Source organism: Passer domesticus, chromosome 10 (assembly GCF_036417665.1).
Source record: "Passer domesticus isolate bPasDom1 chromosome 10, bPasDom1.hap1, whole genome shotgun sequence".
In the NCBI taxonomy this organism is placed as follows: Eukaryota; Metazoa; Chordata; class Aves; order Passeriformes; family Passeridae; genus Passer; species Passer domesticus.
Window position 1 is genome coordinate 9,277,851 of NC_087483.1, and position 14,512 is coordinate 9,292,362.

A 14,512-nucleotide genomic window follows, 5' to 3' on the forward strand; every position below is an offset into this window, starting at 1 on the left:
AGCCCTGGCACTCAGGTGGAGGGCTGGGGACAGAGGAAGGGGGTGGCAGAAAGTTGCTTGGGCTCCTGTTGCCCATTCCCACCATCCCACTGAAACACTTCCTTCCCATCCTGCAGTCCATCTGTCCTGCAAAATGGGAAAGAAGCATGGGCTGTTGATGATTTCAGACAGGCTTTTAAGCCACGGAAGCGTCCATGGAAAGCACTGCTGGAAACCTTTACAGTCACAATCAGACCTAGGCAGACACACAATTGTCTCCTGAGGAGCACATGAAACACAAATGGCTCCAGCCTTCTGCTGAGAGACAATTGTCCAGGACATCCACAGGTAAAAGCTGTTCATTACAAATTTCAGTGGTGAATTCCCAAACACTCCCACGACCGAGGTCCAAGAACAGTGAGCAAGCGTGACAGAGAGAGAGAACAGGACTGGAATTCAATTTTCACAGGGTGAGTAAAGTGGGCAACATGAAGTTAAAGTTTTCTGGCGGCTCTTTCTTATAAAACAAAATTTAAAAATAATTTTAAAAAAGAAATAACATGGAATGGTAAAACAAAACAAAACCCTGGAAAAACAAGAGCTCTGTGCTAACTGCAAATATTTACCACTAGCAAGAGACTTACCCATGGTGATTACACTAGCAATGACCATCATATTAGCACAGTAAAAGTCAGAATTATTACTTTATTTAATTATGCTACTATTGCAGATGTAGAGGGAAAAGATAATACTCTACTGTGCAAAAGACGATAGAACCTAGACATAGGTTCTATGATGAGATCACACACATTTTGCTGTGTATTGGGAATATCAGAGATTGTAAAAAGAGGGCTGGTGGGAGGGAAGGCAAGGAGGAGGAAGATGGAACTAAATTAGAATGAGGTTAAAATATATTAACTAATGTTGGAAAATAATTTTGGAGCTGCAATACCTCCTCATATTAACAGTTTTCAGGGCAGCTATTTTGCCCAGCCTCAGGCAGCACTGATGAAAGGAAAAGTGGCTATTAAAAGAAAAAAAGGCAGAGGCATCCCCATTTAACACTTGGACAAAGTGTAGGGAAAATGACAGGAAACATCCTTGGAGTCGTGCCCAGCAACAAGGAGCTGAAATGGAGGCAGGCATGGCCTCACGTGAACATCCACCTGGCCAGCTGTTGTGTGAATGCTGCTGGGAGCATTCTCCACAAGCACACTGGTGCAGGCAGGAGCCACTCACCCTGCAGTACCATTTTGAGATGCTCCGCACAGTCAGTACCCTCTGTCCCTAGGGGTGTCAAGAGAGAAAGGAACAAAAAAAGCTCCAAAAACTCCCAGAATTTGTCCCTGAACAGCAATATATTAAAAAACAATCAGATTGTTTTGACAGGCATCCCATAATACAGCAATAGATAAAAAAGCTTGATTCTGTTTCCAGTTGCACAAAAGTAATGCTTTTGGCATTTGTGGAGTAACAAGAGTCTTAAACTTGCGGACTCTAACAAAAGATTCAACCCAGAATCTTAATTCAACCCTGAGTCTTAAGCTCACAGACTCAAACAAAGGATTCAACCCAGAAGCCATGGAAGTTTTATCAAAGGAAGAGGAAAGGAGAGGAAAAAACATGACCAAGAAGAAATCGTATTCACACTTTGAAAATGCTCTGTGAAAGTGAAAGAAAATTCATGAGGTAAAGACAAACTGTAGACAAGAGGGAGAGAATTGAGTGACAATACCCACTGCCTCAAAACGCCCCCTCTGTAGCTAAGAGAATAGTTTGCCTGAAATCCCCTTGGTTTACTGTACTAAGAAGAAAATCACCACAGTGCTCAGATCTGCATGGGGGATGGACCACGTGCCAGGATCTGAAACATCCCTCTTTTGATCACTGTGCCCTGCAGAGCTGTGTCCTCTCTGGTCCCTGAGCAGGTCCCTCCATTCCTCACTGCCTCCTTCAGCTGGTGGCTGGACTTGTACCTGAAACACTCGGCAAAAAAGACAAGCAAAACCACAGCAAGGTACAAAGTCATACAAAGAACCCAAAAATGGATAAAGTCCAAGAACAACGTTTGGTCTAAAAAGTGATTTATTTTTTTTTCCCTCTTGAATGGAGGACTGGACATACCTGTCACAAGCACTCTTGCTGCCCATAACACCCATCCTTCCCAGAGAGCTCCGTTGAGTTCATGCCGTGTATTGTCACTGCAGGATCCAAGATCTCAGCTCATCTTCCCCAGAAGCTCAATAATTATCTTAAGGTGTTCAAATCTCAAATGCAAGGAACTCTCAGAACATTGGTCTATAAGCCAAAGCTTAGAATTAAACACAGGATTTGATCTGAGACCTTGGAAAAGGCTTCCAAACTTAGGTTATAGAAGTGAGAATGTGGTACAATTTAAAGCAGAGACATGTTAAGATGAGGAAAGTTTAGAGCTTTAGAGTTTAAGATATAGCAAAAATAAAAGTAGTTACAGAGATAAACAAGAAGTTTAGAATGCAATACCATAAGTTTGTGTGCCATAGCATGATTGGCTAAGAAAGCTTACACTGTAGCATTAGTCCATAAGATGAAACATTTAAGGATTGGGTCAAAAATATAAATATCCTTGTTGGCAGTGTTTTATTAGTCAATAACTCCTTAAAAGGTCTTGTGACCCTTCTGATTCATGCAGTGAAGATGGGAGCCAACTCACCCTTCCTGTCTATGTAGAAGAAAAATAAATTTCATCACCAAAAACAATTCAGAGGTCCCATCTCGAATTCCTTCCAAAATTCCCCACCTGTGAATTACCACATGAAGTGATTGATTTCTACATGCACTGACTTCCCTGGCAGTAGATCAGGAAACCTGTGAGCAGCTCAGAGTGGTTTCTCCTGCATGAAGCCACATCATTATTACAAGAATGTCTGAACCAGCTGGGTCACATGAAGTGCAGGAAATTTCTGCTGACTCCTCAGAACAGACCCATGAACCCAACACAAACAGTTCCTTCTTCCTTAAAGCTGAGCTTTGCACCTCCTCTCCCTGTTGCCTAAACGGAGTGGGCAAGTGACTGCCAAGCTGCCCAACACAGCTTAAGTTAAACCCTTTTCTTCAAAATTTAAGAGGACTTTCACTGATCCTCAGAGCTGAGCCCTGTAGGAGAGCACCAAGGACTGGCCACAAACTGGGTGTGATGCCATTCCCACCACTCTGATCCCAGACACCCAGCCAGTTTTTCAAGCAGCAAACAACGCACCTGTCAAAGCCATGAGCATTCACTTTCTCCAGAAGAATTCCATGTGACAAGGTGTCAAAGGCTTTACTAAAGTCTAGGTAAATAACATCCACAAACTGAGCTGCAGAAGTCAACCCTCTGCTTTTTTTGGCCTACTCTTCCATTCACAGCTTTGTTGAGATTATAGATTATAGTATTTATAGACTAAAGCTGTCATTTCTTTGTAAAAATGAATTAAACACTTGTGTTCTTTTAGCACACATGTAACTCCCAATGACACAAGGACCCAGAAGAATCAGAAGTTATCTTAGGCATCAGTTACCCTGGTTTTGCTGTATCTCAGACTTCAGAATCACCTAAGTCTTCACCATCCAAGGCCTGGGGTTTTTTAAAATAAATTACATGTGTTAAAATGTTTGTCATACCAAACTGAAAAAAGAGAAAAAAAATACTGACATGAAAAAACGAAGCAATATGACTCATGACAGACACCAGATGCAGCCTTATCACACTGCTTTAGCACTGGGGTAAACACACTGACAGCTGTAGAGACTCTGATGATCCATATTTATGTCAGCAATATCCAGACAGAATGGAACATATGCAGTTTGTGAGCTGAAATTTTCAGCCAGCTCCTCTCAGCTGCCTTTAACTGGATCCAGAATTAAGTGCTGTCAGACATGGCACACAGGAAATTCACTGTTCTGAAGGTGTGCTAACACTAAAGAAAGATTACAAGCTTCTAATTGGCTTAAAGGTGGGCTCTTTCCTATCTCTTAAAATACTTGGGAAGGCCTTCCCCCCTGCATGGAGGTTCACATAAACACTTACCACACCTAAGCAAATTTACTTTCAGCACTAGCTGTAATAAAGCCAATAGTGCACTCAAATTCCCAGCAGTGCTCTCATTTACAGGATCATAAGCTTCAAGAGCCTTTTAATTTTTTAACAGAGGGGGATGAAAATCAAGAAAAGTTGATTTCCCTAGAGCTGTTTACCTTAGCCCTGGAATTGAACATGGAAAAAGAGAAAAACCAGTTCAAGATCCAGGGTCAAAAGCTGACCCTCATTGCTTGCTGAAATCACCCAAGCACACCAAGATCAACTGGTCATGCTGAGAAACAGCCATGTTTGAAGAAAAAACAACTATTTTTGCCACTTTTGTCCTGAAAGAAGGTCACCAAAGAACAGTTATTAACAAAGATGGAACATGCAAACTTTAATCTGTTAACCCCAGAGTTCATGACAGGTTTTTCATTTACAATCTCATCACCAGCATCCAGAGCAGAGCAATTTACTTTCATCCAACATTTACTTTTTTTTTTTTTTTTTTACCTCAACATCAGTGTTTGAGGGCTCTGCATGGGACATATGCACATGCTTTGCTTTGCTGTCAGCTTTTCACTGCTGCACCTGGCAGAGGCAGGAAAAAAGGAACACAGATCCACATCACCACTTCTACAGCAAGCTCTTGGCATAAGAGCTACTTGGGCTATTAATCAACCTGCCATCTGGCCAAGCAGCAGCTAAGAAACTACGCAGAGATAAAGGGGTAGAAGATGTTTTGAAACTCATGTGCAAAATTTTGAAGTTTGCATGCTCTTGTCTGGATAACCAGCTACTTTTCTCACTTCCTTCACAGCCCTTAGTAAACTGAGTCCTTGCACTATAGCAGAATTCCCAAGGGCATCCTTATAAACCCTCCAAGGGATAAGCCCAGGGCAGGGCATCTCCCTGCTCAGTGTGGAGTAACTGGAAAATCTCCTTTGGCATGAACATTGTGGGAAATCTGAAAGTTATATCTTTAATGAGCATCAAAGCCTCCCACAGATGTTGGGGGCCACCAATCCTCCAATCCTGGCCACATAACAGGAGCACTCTCCTGTGCTGTAATGCACTGACCAGGAAACTTAAACCCCTCTACTGATAGCGCTCAATTCTGAGGCAGTGGGGACTGACCCAACAGTCCAGAGGAAACACAAAAAATTATGCACAGCTCATAGATCATTTAATCTACTTGAAATGCCAGCTTGTGATCCAGCATCACTCAGCTGCCTTTAAAAGCCACACTGTGTAGGATCTGAAGGCGTTGTCCTCCCATGCCTGCAGGTAGGTTGTGCACACAGCACCCTGACAATGTCTGCACACAGAAAATCCAGAGGCTGCTTTCTCACCCTCAGCTGCACAGACACATGTGTCCTACTAACAGCTGGCAGACCTGCTTTTCTTTCTCTTGCTCTTAGTTATCTATTTCACCTTCAGAGCCTGCAGCTAATGAGTAGTGCCACTCCATCACAGAGACACTCTCCTGAGGGGCGTTACATCATCCAGGGGCAGTCTCTCAACAGCTTCCTGCAGGGTCCAAAACTACCTCAGATGCCTGAAGACATGAGACTTGATTCCAGATTCATTCACACTAGAGTTACTCTATTTAAATTAAGTTTACTGATATTGATAATTGTTGCTCCAGATTCACATGGTGCACAAAATGAAGCTTTTCAGGTAGTGACTCACACTGAGTGAGTCCGCTTAGCTATGAAAAAAATCTATTTTAAATTACTAATTTCCATGACAAATTAAAAGCTGTTCAACATATCACATCCAGGCTGGAGAATCATCAAGGCATAATAGCAGAAGCCTCTTTTTAAGAGCTGTGTTCCTTAGACTGGCATGGCAAGAGACTAGGAGAGAGCCTCACCCATGAGAAGCTGCCTCCATTATGAGATGCTTGAAATGAAGGACTTTTCCCTGGAAAGGTTTGAACTCTTTACAACAGACCATAAACAATGCCCTTCATCTTCTGCAGCTGCAGAATGCCCCCTCAGGATTGAGGGGCTGCCAGGGAATTCAGCAAGTTGGACTACAAAGGTCAGATGTTCAGCTGGCATAAATCACAGCTCAGCTAACTTCCATGGACGTACAGGTGAAGATCTTGTTGGAAGAGACATCTTTAGCATTGTAAAGGGAGGTGCCCAGGAAGAAGAATGTCAGCTGGCTAAAACCAAATTTCTTAGACTGAAATCACTGCCATGTGCCCCAGCAGCTGGTGGCAAAGCAGGCAGTGAGTGGCACAGACCTGCTCTGACCCCAGTGCGCTCTGCTTTCGGAAAGGAGTTTTGTTTGAGACCATCTCTTGCTGAGTGGCAGTTTGTGATTAGCTTCCCCCAGCTTCTGGGATGGCAGAAGAACAGCAGCAGAGCAGTAAACAAACACACATGCAAGTTTATGGGATTCATATGCTTGAGGAGAGAGTGAACAGACCTAAACAAGATGAGCAAAGCTGCATTTAACTGAGCTCGGCTCTGATTTCTGCAGGATCCTTGCCTGTCTCTGTGCTGCCACCATCAGCCACTGCCTTCAGCCCTGTCCTTGGGTCACCCTCCCTTCACTTGCACCTGGCAGCAAGGAGGCAGATCCACAGGAGATGCATTTGAGCTCCCATATTATTTACAGGCCAAAGGTAAATTCAGACCCAAGGTACTGTTTCCACAAGACACCACCCTTCCTGGTAAAGGATCTTGCTTTAAAATACCACTACAAAGTACTGGTATTTGGCCAGGAATTCTGTGTAGCCAGCTAGAAAATACTGAGATTTTAATAGTGGGTGTCAGGGGACTTTCTGAAAATCAGCCCTTTTGAATATGTCAAACTGAGCACCCAGAATTTAAAGCACTCAGTATTTATCAGCCACTTTAAAATGCTGGCCCTTGATTATGAAGGAGTACAGCTGTACAAGAAGAGACAGAAGCTCCTCATGGGAACGATTTGATCTTCAGATTTAAAAGGCAAGAGCCCAGCAATATTTACTTATTTGGCTTTTAAACAAAGTTAAGGGGGGGGCGGGGGAAGAGGCTGTGGCTAGCAGCAGCAAAGAATAAACTTCTCATTAGCGGGTTGTGCCAGATTCTTCATCTAAAAATAGTCTGTTCAGCAGCTTTTGAAAAAAAACCACCATGTTTAATTGAGATGCCACACTAAATGCAAAAAGCACAATCAGGAATATTGTGCCTCTCCTGCAACAGCCATGTTTCATGTGCTGTTTGCTGAATCTGATCGAGGAGTAAAACTACTTTAAAATATTAGAACTAATGGGCTACGTCAAGCACAGAATTAAGGGATTTCTGCCACCCCCTTATTTTCTGGGTATGTCTCAATAAGAAGTAGAATTGCCACCAGTTAATATTAGTTCACACAATTAAAGAAGGAATAAGGTAATAAACATAGAAGATGACAAAACAAAAATCTTAAAAGAGCACATGGCAGTGATTTAGTAAATTCAGCTTTGTACCTATAAAACAAACAAAGAAACCTCTCATTTTCTTTCCTAGAGCTACTCCAGTGGAGAGTAACACAGACCTTCTCCAGCTCTTAGAGGTAAAAATTGCTGCAGGAGGTGGTTGTTTCTGTGTTAAAGTTATTTGTAAATGATGACTTCATTTGTGGGAACAGAGGTTGATGCTCTAAAATAAATAAAAATGCTCTTTAACTGCACCTTTCTGAGGACATCAATAGTTTGCATCACCAATGTCTCATCCATTCAAGAAAAACTGCAGGTCATGCTTCAGCTGAGCTGTCTTTTGCTGACATTTCCCAGCTGAAAGCTCTAATAGACCAAGTAGAGGAAATTTTCATATGTTTGTTGCCAGAGTGAGCTTTTGTGTAGAGGATTTTGGGATGTCACATAAATATTGCAGGTTCTTATTGATTTGTAACACAGGAACAATTCATGCAGAGAACAAACCAAGTCCCTTTACACCAATAAAGCCTAGCATTGTTTCTTAGCTGGATTAAAGTGGAGTCACTCAAAAGAGGAAAAGCTATTTCATTCTTTACTGATAAAAACAGCTTAAGGAAATTATCTGTTTTATTGTGCATCCACACCAGCCTGAATCTCTAGCAACTCTGTCAACATGCACTCAATATCACCCTGCACACCCCAGCTAGTGGTGTGTCAGACAGGGACACCTCTGTGGCTCTCAGGAAAGGCACTGCCCGATGCACCCTCTCAGACTTGGGACACTCTCCATGGTCATTTCCCAGCCTTTATTTTCCCAGTAGTCCTGTGATTTCCTAACTCAATATTCTGTCAGGCTAATGAACAAGAGACATCATTAGCTGGTGGACTAGCAGGTTTACTAGAGGAACTTCCTGAAAGAATCCCTCTCCTTTGTCCCTTGCTCATGAGGTTTCCTATAGGAAATGGCAGTAAGGTCCATTACAAACATACACCAGCTGTGCCAACATTTCTCAGCTAATCAAATTAATCTCCTCTTAGAACAACTAAAACAGCTTCACAAGAGTATTTGCATTCTCAGTAAAACCCAAGCAACTTCAGATGTCTGGAGTTTATGTGATTTTATAGGCATTCCTCAGGTGACTTGGATCATAAGGCTTTATCATGAAGAGGGAAAGAAAATCAATTTTCGTTTGTAAATTCTAACAACAAGGGTGGCCTGGGAGAAGTAACAGTTGAAAGGAGATGGGGCAAGGGGATATAAGACAATGCTTGATAAACATCCCAAATACATTTGTGCAAATTCCTGAACTTCAGGAAAGTGTTCTGTGTCCTCTGTGCTTTTATAACACTCCTGAGGAAATCAGTGCTAAAGCTATCCTGCTGTACACCAAGCCAGGTGAAGCACAAGCTCAGGTGAGGATATAGGGATGTACCAAAGGCAAGGACAAGGAACACCCCACAGCAACAAAGCATTTCATAAACATTTGCAGACGTGCTTTGTTGTGTGGAAAAGAATGACCAGAATGGGGTTTCAAACACCAGGCTGATTTCTGGCACTGCACCAAGCTGGCACCTCTCCCAGTCCTGTTCAATCTGGATGTTTATTAGGCCGTAGATGTACTGTAATTAGCGATTATACAAGATGCTATCTGCTTAAATCCTCCAGCCCCTGTTTTCTGTGTTTGCCACATTCTTGATGTTTCTTCTGCCCAAATGAGCATCCTTTTTGGTAGTCACCCAAACAGGGTTGACACCCAGCTTGTTGCTTGGTGACCTGGGATCAAGTCTCTGCACCATCCCTCATCTGCCTGTGCTCAGGCCCCCTCATTCCACTGCACAAGAGATATTCACAGCACTGAAAAATCTGCCTCAGCTTGGGTGGGAAAAACAAGTTTAACTAAAGCACAGTTTAACATTGAAATTCTTTACCAATTTAGCTGCAAAGGGTGGGGGGGAAGACCCCAAATTTTTTCTCCTTACTTATACAGAGATACAACCACAGAGCAATATTTTACTGTGGAAATACTGATGTAAATTTGAAGACCCCTTTGAAACGATCACCACCCATAACTAGGGGTAGTTGGAGGCTAAAAATTAATTATTCCCTAAGTGCCACATTTTTTTTTTTTTAAACTGTCTAGGACTGAACATGTTGAAACCAAAATACTATGAGAACACAGAGCCTTGCGTATCAGAGGCTGAACCATCTCCACCATGTAATCATAACACCCTGTAAGAGTCACCAGGCACAAAGAGGCCACCACGCTATGTTGCTGACCCTCTCTAGCTGCTCTTGTCCAAAGCACAGCTACTTGGAGTCCCAGCTCAGGACAGGTTCTGCACTGGTTTTCCTTGCAGACAAGAGATGCCAAAACTGTTCTAGCCTGAGCTTGAGCATGCATGAAAATAAATTCAGTAAAAAATAATAAATTTAAAACCACCAAGAATTAAGCTGCCAAACAAATGCTCACCTTACTGGGAAAGTTGCATGTCAAATACATTTTAGGATGCTGGCACAATTTCAGGGCCAAAGTATCAGGAGCCACAGCAGTGAAGCCACTAAAGAAGACTTCAAGCATCTGCTCCTTCTTGTTCTTCAGCCCAGCCTTTTATCCCCTCACGCTGATGCCCTGCCCCTGTGTGCCCTCTGCTCCCTTTGGTGGTTGGGCAGTGCCACGTGTCTCGTTACCTTCAATGTCATCACCTGTCCTGCACAGCTGTAGCTTATTGGGGATGAGGCTGGGCCCAGCCCCACTCCCAACCACCACAAGCTGTGGGCCTACAAGCAATGGGACATTCCACTCAATGCCTTTGGTTAAAAGCCACCCCTCTTCCCACAAACCTGCATGGTCTGCATGTCCAACATTATGGTAAGGGAAATGTGCTCTGTGCAACCCCTTGAACCCCAGTGACAGCAAAGCTCACAGGACCTTCTGTTTTCTGGCTGCTGGTCCTTTAGTTGCCTTTAGTTGTACTTGAGAAGGAGCCTCATGTTCCTTCAGACCTTGGATATGATGCTCTGCATCAGCTTTCCTCATGCTGATATGTTACACTTGAGACAACCAAATACAGAGTGTCACCACACAATTTCAGAAAGCTCCAACCCGTACACAGGCACACTCACCACTTCAGAAGGCTTCAGGCACCTGCCCATACACAGTAACACCACGGCACTTCAGAAGGCTGCAAGCATCTGCCCCTCTTGTTCTTCAGCCCAGCCTTTTATCCCCTCACGCTGATGCCCTGCCCCTGTGTGCCCTCTGCTCCCTTTGGTGGTTGGGCAGTGCCCCTGGGCACTCCATGGCTCCTTACCTTCAATGTCATCCACCTGTCCTGCACAGCTGTGCCCATTGGGGATGGGGCTCAGCTGCAACCCCACTCCCAATCATCACAAACTGTGTGCCTACGACATCAACGTGTATCTTTTTTGCAATTTAGTCGGATATGTTTCAGCAATCATTAAAGCACAGAGGCAGGCATGCACTTTCTTAAAGTCAAGTACTTTGGAAGACTCAAATATTTATTAAAAACACACCCCATTATAAATTCTCCTTGCTACAACTTTCTGTGTGCTGGTAAGAGGAAGAATAAGCAATAACAGACAATGGGCAAAGAATTTTGGATAAGTGCCAATCAGAGGCTTTACACCCCTGGTATCTTTTCAGTGTTTTAATACAGCTGATGTCTAATGACCTTCAGAGATAGCACTCCAAGAACACGGTCTCATTCCTCTCATATACCACATTTAAATACAAACATGCTGAAAGAATTATAATTACACTATTGCAGAACAGTGTTTTCAGAAATAACCAGATTTACTATTCCATTCTGAGGACACGTATAGAGAAATGAGCTAACTATATACCCACCCATCTGAATGCTGACTTTGGAGTTTATGCATCCTGGCTGCAAAAATCATAAATAGAACAGGAAGGTGAAGCAGAGGGTACAGTTTTATGGCTATAATTTTGCTTCCTTCTTCAGATCAGATGGCTGAGCTAGAAAAATTAAAGCCCATCAGACATCATACCATATGTCTGCTCAAAATGTTCATTAGGGATAATACCCAATATATGGTGAACCAAATATTTAAAGGAAGATTTCTTCAGGTTACTCTTTCTTATGCATACAACCATGTTAAGCAGCAGATTTGAAGAACAAATCCCACTTTAAAGAATTCTTGATTTAAACACTTAATGATACGGCTTAAAAATTTTATCTTCTTTAGTTGTATTTAATTGGTTTCACTTAACTTCACAGCTCATGTTCGCTTTCACCTGAATTTCAAAAATAAAAATATTAAGAGTATAAGAAAGAATCCCCAGTTTTGCTCTCCCTGTGATTCACTCAGGAGAAAGCACACAGCAAAATCAGATTCACCAGCAGGCTCAGATTGCCGGTTACTTGACAGGCGGGTTTATTACCAGACATGGCAATTTACAGACACAACCTGACATTTTGAAATGCCTGTTCTCATACTGTTGTAAATTTCTCACTGCAACTTACATTACATTTAGGAAACAATTCAGAAAGGTCTAAAAACCACCTGACTCCAGCTGCTTCAATATCCCTTAAATCAAGACTATTTCATGTTAAGCAAAGCACCAATGAATCTGAAGAGTTGGTATTTTGAGAAGGAGCAGTTTCTCTCACGCCCTACAGAAAGGAGGGAGGGAAGCAGGTTGCAGACTTTCCTCCCAGCTCTCAGTTCCTTCAGATCTCTGCACAGAAACCATTGCAGATCTCAGTCACCCTGAAAGTAGCAGGGGTGAAATCTCAGCATCAGCACTGATGGTCTCACTATCTGCTGCAGAGCAAAATTCCACACCAAGGAATGTGAGAAAGGGATGATAGCTAGATGTTTCTTGGTGGAAGAACCAAAGTATGCCATTATTTGGGGGTAAAAAAAGGCTGGGGATTCATTAATGAGTCTTTACCTTCTATTGCATGACTTATTATATGAACTATTATTTCCATAGTATTCATAGTTTACTGTCATACAAACACAGTCCTTCTGCATTCATTTCCAGTGTCTGGCAAGTGCCTACAAAATCCTCCCAGTGCAAGAGGTGGCAAGCTAAGACTTTTTAATTTCATAGTTTTGGATCACTGCACACACTACTGCCTTGTCCTCTCCTGAGGAAGAAGGTGCTCAGAAAGCATCTTCAGCTGGGGCAGTGGCAAGATTCAGCTTTTCATTTGCACAGCACCTAGTGAAACAAGGCCCTGATGCTTGGGAGCGTTTACAAGGCACAAAGACCACAATTACTACCCATGTGGTATATTTTATTAGGAGCTTTATGGGAGCCAGCATTGCTTATCTCACTTGGCATAAGCAAACACATTATTGAACACACAAAGTATCTGCTATACCCATCACCTGCCTTGGCTCACTGCTGGGCACCTCCTGGCTGGCCCCAGGACAGGGGGAGGCAGAGGAGCTCCCCAGGCTTGAGGAAAGGCTGAAGGACTCCTCTGAACCCTGGGCAGTCTTTAATCTGCAGCTCTAATTCTACTACAGGCTCCCAGCAAGATCTAGGAGATAAGTTCACATTCCTTTTTCCCATCTGTAAACCCACCAGAGCATTTCCCTCCTCTCATACACTTTCTACCTCACCTATTTTACAAGTCTGATTCCTCTGAAAAGGTTAACCCTTCAATGTGGCAGTTGTAGCATCACTGAATCCAAGCTGTGACTGGTGTCCCCTAGGTGATACTTTAAAACAAATACCAATACAAATATTTCCTAACAATTGGCTGAGCATCCCTCCCCACTTCCAGCCAGGTATCAGGAATGTGCTGCAGATATTCCCCAGTGCTTCCTAGACTTCCCCAGCAAGGTCAGAGAAGAAGAAATACTCTAAGCAGAAAGCAACAATTTTAATTTCAAGGTAAATGCCAAGATGCCAAAATTTGCCTTCCTCCAAATAAAGAGATACATTCACACATTTTTTCTAAAAGAACATATATGAAGATCTGCAGTGTGCAAAGTCTCAAGGACTGCAAATTATAAGGCTTTTTTTTTTCCTTTTCTTGCTCTCTTATCAAAAAGGACTTTCACACAAGTTCTTTGCAGCAGAGGTCAGTGTGTAAAACGCTGCTTTCTGCCGCAGACCCAGGAGTCCCCAGCAAGAAGATCCTAGAAATAAACATGCCTTTGCAAAACCCTCCAGCTTTGACAAAATAACATTTTGACTGAATAGCTATTTTACCTACAGTGTTCTATCTAACTTCATTCCAACTACAATTAAGTTAAGAAGTACTGCATCTCCAATCTTTTCTCTTCTGTAACCATCCTAAAGGATTTAAAACAAAAAGACAGCTTTTTTTTTTCCTTTCATAGAACAGTATTAAATCTGCATTCTCACTTTACAGTACAGTTAGAAGCAATTTTATTAAGCTATTTATGATTGTGGAGGGCATAATATGAAAATGATCCATGTCTCCTTTTTCTACTGCTTCATAATATGAGAACATGAGTTTGAGCAATGAAATTACCAGCATGCCAGTGTCAAATAAATGAAAGATGCCACTTCACACAGCACGTGGGCATCTTATGGAATTTCCTATTGCAAAAAGCCTAAATGTCAGGCAGGACTGAATGGAAATGCAATTGCACAGCACAGTTATGAACAGTAAGAGTGCTGCACATGGAGAGGTCATTCCTGCACTGAGATACTCATGTGTTTTTTTCCAGGATGTAAGGGTAGAAGATGAACATACAGCCTCCATCCATTCCTACAGCAGAATGGCCATCATGGCAATCCTTAGAAAATCATCCCAAGCCTAAGGTGGCATTGATTCATGCATGTGCCATTTTCCTCCTCATCATTTCCAAGGTGTAAAATTTGACTTGTGTGGCCTGATTCCAGAGCTCCTGTCTTGGAGTACTTATTACACTGGATATTACTGATAGCATCAGTGTACAGCAAGCAGCATGCCAGTAGGTAATGAGCAATGAATGAGCAATCAAATCTGGGTGAGAACGAGTTTTGCAATACTTTAAACCTCAATATATTTAAAAAACAGAAGCAAATTCACAATCAGAAATGCAAGACAATCTAAAATCCCTAATTTCA